Here is an 8,260-nt window from a genome sequence, read left to right as displayed (position 1 = left end):
GAATATGGATAGGGAGAGATTTTTCTCCCTCTCACATAATACTAAAACCCGGGGTCACCACTTGAAGCTGATTGGTGGGAGATTCAGGACAGATAAAAGGAAGGACTTCTTCACACAACGCGTAGCCAAACTATGGAATTCGCTACCTCAAGATGTAGTGATGACTACCAATTTTAATAATAATAATAATAATAATAATAATAATAATAATAATAAATTTCTTACCCGCCTCTTCCTCTGGATCGAGGCGGGGAACAACATCAGATACAATATAATACATAAAACTAGTTAAAAGAGCATATAAAACCAATACAATATTAAAATAACAATCACAACATCTTAAAATTCTTAAATTTAATATTCTTAGGTTTAAAATTCATCTGGGTAGGCCTGCCGGAAGAGACTAGTCTTAAACTCAGGATGGCTTTAAAATGGGGGCTGGATAAATTCTTGGAGGAAAAGGCTATGAATGGCTACTTGGAGGAAAAGGCTATGAATGGCTACTAGTCCTGATGGCTATGTGCCACCTCTTATGTTCCTGGTCTCCATATTCTTACTTCACTTTCATTAAGTCCTTCTCTCTCTCTCTCTTAAGGGGAGAGGGAATCAAAGCACTGAAACCATTCTCTACTCTTAGGTGGATTCCTCATCTCAGATATCGATGCAAGTCTATCTTCTCTTTTAGGATGGCCACTTACACTTTGCCAAAAAAGAGGAAATCCATCACCAAAAAAAGAGGATGCCACTTTGCATCATATTTGCATGTGCTAATTTATATGAATGGATGCAAATTTAGAAATAATAACTATAATTTAAATAGAAATACAATCCATCCTTCCATGGTGAGGAAGACCGTGCCCAGGTTCTAAGTGCTGATGGGCCACTTCAGGGCTTGTGCTCTTCCTTCTTATGGTTCTGGACCTAGACTGGTCAGCCCTTCAAATAGAGGACAGTCCTCTGATAATCTTCAAATAGAGGATTGTCCTCTGGAAACTCTTCAACTATCCTCTCTTATGTAGGACACCTGACCATTCTGTCTCCAATAGTAGGTATCTACTTTCCTCCCGTTACTCAGCCACCTTCTAGCTACTGCAAGACTGAATCCCTATGGAAATACTGCTCTTTTCCCACGTTCTGCTCCTGACCTCCGTACTTTTAGCTCCATATGTGCATAGGCCTGTTTCCTCTCGCCAAAGCAGAGCCCTATAGTTGTACATAATAATTGCTTGTGTTTTCTGACGTGACCGATATACTAAGACATTTGTAACGGCTACATCTTTCGTGCCTTTGGCATTATATGTTTTAATATTGTTGCTACCCACCCTGGGATTTTTATGAAGGGCAGGATATAAATAGAAATAAATAAATAAAGTCTTTCCTTTCATTGATTGTCTGAAATAAGTGACCATGGAGTTCATCATAGTGAGAGCCATGAACGGTACACAATGTTGGGTTCAGATGGCAAATCCATTCAGGGCCATTCTCACAACTTCCCTGCCCCAACACAGCAGCCATGATTTTTGCATCACTGAATGGGTTCAGATAACTTGATAACCCACACTCAAAGGTTGAGCATGGGTTGAGTATGTGTTGTCATTGAACCATGGGTTGTTGTTGAACCATGGCTTATTGTATAATCTGAACCCAGCCATGCTAACAAGCCATGGTTTGTTAACTACGAACCACCCATGAAGACAACCCATGGTTTGTTGTTGGATTGTGAACTGTGGGTTGTCCGTGGTTAACAAACCATGATTTATTATCGCAGCTGGGTTCAGACAGCACCATTACCCATGGTTGAACAACAACCCACAATTCAATGACAACCCACCCTGAACCGATACTCAACCTTTGAGTGTGAGTTATTGTATTGTCTGAACTCAGCTATTCTATATCACATTTCATCCCAAAGTGACCACCACGTGTTGTGTGAATGCAGCCAGAACTCAGTGCTAATTAAGTTTGGAAACACAGCTACAGAGCAGCGAAGGAACACAGGAAGCTGCCTAATACTGACCGAGACATTATTCCATCTAGCTCAGTATTGTCTACACTGATTGACAGTGGCTGTCCAGGGTTTTAAGCTGGAGTCTTTCCCAGCTATATTTGGAGATACCAGGAATTGAACCTGGGACCTTTTGCATGCAAACCATGTGCCCTACCATTGCTATGACCAAAGCCTCCTTCTATTACATATTGGAATTTACATTGCAATACTACAAGGCTGGTTAAATATATTTTATATCTAATATTGTTGAAAATAAAAAAGCATTAAAAAAGAATCCCAGCCTTAGTCATACTAATGGGCAGTTAAAAACCTGGACTGTTTTCAACCAAAGATCAGTGACTTGCATATCTCACAACAGTGTTTTTGACTTCCTCCTAGAACCTTTTATTATATTTTTAAAAGTTAAGGTGGAAAACAGTGACGCTATCTGGTATGTCCTTGATGACACCAAGGCCAAACAGACTTGATAAAATGCAAGCCACGTAAAGCGAGAAGGGTAGAAGAAATTGCCGGTTGCTCTAAGAGGTTATTTGCATTGAAAAGAGGTCAAAACAAAGACAATTTAACATAGAGTGCCAGGTTTCCCACACTTTGGACTTACATACATAATAAACACAACCGGAGAGTGCAAAATAAAATCCATGTTTGCACTAGAGGGGTAGGAGTCACAGTATTTTGAAAAGCTTCCCGGCTTCTTTCAGATCAGGAATACACAACGTTTTTAGCTCCCTTGGGGCCGCAGCTTTTGATAGCCCTATCCTCGTATCCTCCATAAATTGGTCTAACCTCCTTTTACAATAATCTCAGGGACAAAAGAGACAGCACTTTAAATCTGTTTCTAGTGGCTTCATCTTTTGTTCATTTTCACCCTAGAATAGCTGCAGTGCACCTGATCTGGATCTTAAAAGCGCCCGCACACAAAGGTTCGAATTTGGAGGAGAAGGCCCTAAGTGGTGGCCACCACATTGCATGGTTAATAAGCCACCCTGCAGGAAATGTCCTGGGTTCAGACAACATGCTAACCACGGTTCCGCAAACAACCCATGATTCAACAACAACCCACACTCAAACACTATGTTGTGCAAACCCAGTCACTGTTAATCAATTGGGAGTCAGCTTTCCTTGCTGATAAACTGTAAATCGCACAAAGATCTAGCAGCACAACCAAAACTACCATCTGCTCACCCCTCTTGTACGGAGGTTAGAAAGAGTGGCACGGTGGTGATGTAATGATGGACAGTGGACACTGCTTAGGTCAGGGGTCAGCTTTATAAACTTCCAGGCATGCAATATTCCAGCCTTCTAGCTTGATTACTAGAAGGTGCTATAGCTCTATGGTAGAACAACATGCACGTTGCATGCAGAAGGTTCCAGATTCAATTCTCGGCATCTCCAGTGGCTCGTCTACACGAGTGCTTTACCCAGGGGTAGCTTCGGAGTGGCGGCAGGTGATCTACATGATGCAGCCACCACTCCGAAGGGTTCCAGGGGTAAAGCCCCAAAGCTCCCTGCTAAAAAAGTCAGGTACTTAACCAGACTTTTTTAGCTTGGAGCTGGGCTCCGCGCCTCTGCGGAGCCTTTTTAAGAAAAATAAATTAAAATTTAAATGGGGTGTTGGAAAGGGGCAGACAGGGAGCTCCGGGCTCCACACTGTAAATAAATAAATATATTTTAAAGAAACGGGTAGTGGGAGTTGAGGAACGGGGCAGCCAGGAGTCAGCTGCCACTGCCAGGACAAGCACCGGGAAGGGGGTAGGAATGGGGCCAGCCGGCTCTCCTCCCTCTGAGCTCGCTCTGGCTGCCCTGTTCCTCTCCCCCCCTTTTTATTTTTAATCTGTAGATGTGAACCTTTGCTTCTAAAGATTAAAAATAAAAAAATGGAGGGGAGAGGAACGGGGCAGCCAGTGAGCTCAGAGGGAGGAGAGCCGGTAGCCCCGTTCCTCCTTTCTCCTTGGTTTTGCCAGTGGTGGCAGCAGCAACTCCAATTTGGCTCTCCTCCCCATTCAGATGCTGGGAAGGAGCGCCAATTTGGGAGACCCAAGGCAGCCAAAACAGGGGCCAGGAAGGGCAGAAAAACCTCCTGCCTGAAACCCTGAAGAGTTGCTGTCAGTGTTGTCCATACTAAACAGGATGGACCAATGATCTGACTCAGTATAAGGCAGCTTTCTATATTCCTATGTCTGCAATCTAAATTCTGGGTATCGCTAAAGTTCTGTACTCTTGCCTAGCGGTAGCAATCATGTTTGTTCTTTGGCTTGTTCAGTGTGAGTCCAGTGTAAACACTTCTCCCCATTATTGGAACTTGTTTATACACAGGGAGCACGTCCCTAGGGATCCCTTCCTAATAAACCAGATTGCATAGTAATCCCCCAAAGGAACCATGGAGCCAACAGGCTGAATGCAACATCATAAGCTCCTTCAAGGAACTGACATGACCTCTTGGATGCCATTGTGTGCTATGTGCAGCCTGGGGTGTAGTGAAGAGATCAAAAGGGAGCCCTCATCCCTTGAGCCAAGGGGAAAACACCATGTTTGCTGAGGGCAAAGAAACAAAATTCCAAAGGGCTTGTGCAATGGGACCTCCTTTGCTTAAGGTGCAAAGACCATCTTGGTGGTATTTATCTAGGCAAGTGTCCACTGCATTTTTCAAATGTATGCATTTTTGTATGCATGAACTTATTTAAAGCAGGTTTATGCACACTTTAGAAATGTGCACAGTTTTCTATGCACATTTTTCAAGTGTGTACATATTGTCCAGCACATTCTTTTCATTTTGCGGAATGCATCACCAGCTCGGAAATGTAAGGGTTTAGGGCGCAATCCTATTCCGATATTTCTAAACCTCCAAACCTGGAGGCTTACGGGCATCCAATGCAGACAGGGAGGAGCGGTGAAGGCAGTTTTTGACCCCATGCTCCTCCTAGGGCCTGTCTATATGTTCTGGAAGCCCCAAGGTGACTCCACAGTGGCGCTGCATCAATAATACGACACAGCAGCCACCTCAAAGCCATCATGGGCTTTCCAGAGGAGCTCCACATGTTAAAAGTCAGGGACTTACCCTGCTTTTCAAGATGGAGCGAGGCAAAAATGGCCCTTCCACCATCTAACCTCGCTCCATCCTCAACGCAGAGGCGTGGCCGAGTGAATGGTGCCCCCTGATTGATTGCCATCTGCCCAGCAGAGGGCAGGGGGCACACCTGGCTGTCGGAAACCCTGTGCTTCTGTTGTACGTTGGGATAAGCCACCTAATTTGAGGGGACACTCAGAGCAGGGTTTCAGATGTTGTTCTCAGGACATGGGCCCCAAGCTGTGAAGGGGTTTTATAAGTTAAAGCTAACACCTTGAATTGGGCCTGAAAATAAACTGGGAGCCAGTGAACATAGCACAATACATAATAGGTCTATTATATGACTCAAGGGCCTGTTATATGATTAGTCTTCATATGATCAAACCTGGCCTTATTGTTGGGTCCCTCACTTTGTGGGCATACTGAAGACATTAAACAGAGGAAGTTTGGGATTCTTGGTCTCCTGTGGAATTCCAAAATTGATTTCCAGCTTTGGTTCCCTTCCTGTGCACTGAATACATGGGATTTAAATTTATCAGGTGACATCACTCTTAGCATGAGCACCGGAGGAAAAAGAAGAAAAAACAGACTTTTCAAATTCAAAAGTATTTTCGCTGCAAATGTATTCCCAGTTCTAAACTTTTGGAGTATTAATGGGATTATAATGCATTACATTTAACAGCTGAATACAAATCCTGATTTTTTTATTATTTTTTTTGGTGCTCATCTTCTGTCTTTCTTTTTGACACTTGAATGTGATGCTCATCAGCGTCTTCTTGGAAGCTGTCAAATTATTTAAATGAGTCTGAATCTGACATTTTTTTCCCAGATAACAGCGTTCAATAAGCACCTTAAAAGGAAGGTTTTCAAGGTTCCTGCTTTGATGGACACCATTCAAGCTTTTCAAAATAAAGGTTTTGAGCACTTCAATTTAGGAGTTGATTTGCTGCAACTCAATACTGGAGGGAAAGAATTGCAGATGTGTTTCATTACTGGGGAGGGAGAAGGAAAAGAACTGTCAAGGAAGAAAAAAACTTTTAGACTTCATTACCCCAGGAAGGAGCACAACAAAGCAACGCATGACATTTGAAAGTTGCTGAAAGTAGGCAATGCCGTACTACAGACAGACTGTTCTCAATTGTTCTAAATGTTCCAGGCACTGGCGTGGAAACCAGTAGCTTGTTTTGTTTCAGAGAATCATAAAGTTGGAAGGGGTCTATAAGGCCATTAAGTCCAACTCCTTGCTCCATGCAGGAATACACCTTCAAGCATGCCTGACAGATGACTGTCCAGTGGCCTTTTGAAGGCCTCTAGTGTGGGAGAGCCCACGACCTCCCTAGGTCATTGGTTCCATTGTTGTACTGCTTTAACAGCCAGAATCTGGCTTCCTGTAACTTGAGCCCATTATTCAGTATCTTGCACTCTCTGGGATGATCGAGAAGGTCCTCCTGTGTGTGACAACTTTTCAAATGTTTGAAGTGTTATCATGTTTCCCCACTTCTAGAGGCTAAACATGCCCAGTTCTTTGTCTCTTCTCATAGGGCTGTTTCCAGACCCCTGATCATCCTTGTTGCCCTCCTATGAACCCCCTCCAGCTTGTCTGCATTCTTCTTGAAGTATGGTGCCCTGAGATTTTGTAATCATATATACCTGCCTGGATCCTAAGATCAGTTTCAGCGGTCCTTCTCTGGGAGCCCCTGCCAAATGAAGAGAGGTGGGTGGCTACTATGAAGAGGGCCTTTTCTATTCTGGTACTCCAGTTGTAGAATGAACTTTCCATAATCTAAAAGGCTTTGCCCTGGCTCCTCATTGACCTGTAGAGTTTGGTCACATGGACACACTGCCTTATACTGAATGAGACCACTGGTGCTTCTAACCCCATATTAACGTCTACTCTGTGTGGCAGCAGTTCTCCAGGGGGCTGTCTATACTAGGGTGACCATATGAAAATGAGGACAGGGCTCCTGTATCTTTAACAGTTGCACTGAAAAGGAAATTTCAGCAGGTGTTATTTGTATATATGGGGAACCTGGTGAAATTTCCTCTTCATCACAATAATTAAAGCTGCAGGTGCCCTGCCCTCTTTTAAATCTGGTCACTCTAGTATAGCTCCTGCAGCTTTAACTGTTGTGATGAAGAGGGAATTTCACCAGATTCTCCATATATACAAATGACATCAGCTGAAATTTCCTTTTCTATGCAACTGTTAAAGATGCAGGAGCCCTGTCCTCCTTTTCATATGGTCACCCTAGTCTATACGCGGCCCAAGCCCTGCAGTGGTTGTGAAGCTGCGCTGTGTCAGTTATACGACACAGCCACAGATTCGCAGCCATTGTAGGGCTTTCCCACAAAGCTGTGCATAAAAAAAAGTCGGGGACTTACCCTGTTTCAGTGGGAGCGAGGTCAGTACGACTCTTCTGCCATCTGACCTCACTCTGTGGCTGATCTGGGGGAAGGTCCTGGTGGAAGGCGATCGTTGATTGGTTGCTGGAAACCACGAAGAGGGCGGGACAGCGACTCTGGTATCCTGATGACCTCCGGAAACCCCACACTCCCTCCTTGGTGTCTTGATTACCCAACACCACCCCAGGTAAGTAAAACCACGGGGTTTGGGGGAAAGGCAGTGCCAACTCAGCACCGTGAAGACAGCCCCCAGGAAACCCTGCAGAAGTCTTTCCCATCTCCTGCTATCTGAAATCCTTTTAAACGGAGGTATCATAAAGGGAACCTGCTACCTTCTTTATGCAAAGTATGGGCTCTACCATGGAGCTTTCTCCTGCCCTAACATGGAGCCAGAAACTATTCTCCAATCCCTGGTCTCATTTAGAGGACTAGTGTTTTTTTAAGCAACAACAACCTGGCAATCCAAACACAGGCTCTGATTTATGCTGGCACTATAGGGTGACCATATGAAAAGGAGGACAGGGTTCCTGTAACTTTAACAGTTGCATAGAAAAGGGAATTTCAGCAGGTGTCATTTGTATATATGGAGAACCTGGTGAAATTCCCTTTTCATCACAACAGTTAAAGTGCAGGATCTATTCTAGAGTGACCAGATTTAAAAGAGGGCAGGGCACCTGCAGCTTTAACTGTTGTGATGAAAAGGAAATTTCACCAGGTTCTCCATATATACAAATAGCACCTGCTGAAATTCCCTTTTTAATACAACTGTTAAAGATACAGGA

This window comes from Elgaria multicarinata, chromosome 1 (genome assembly GCF_023053635.1).
Source record: "Elgaria multicarinata webbii isolate HBS135686 ecotype San Diego chromosome 1, rElgMul1.1.pri, whole genome shotgun sequence".
NCBI lineage: Eukaryota > Metazoa > Chordata > Lepidosauria > Squamata > Anguidae > Elgaria > Elgaria multicarinata.
This window is presented reverse-complemented; position numbering follows the sequence as displayed.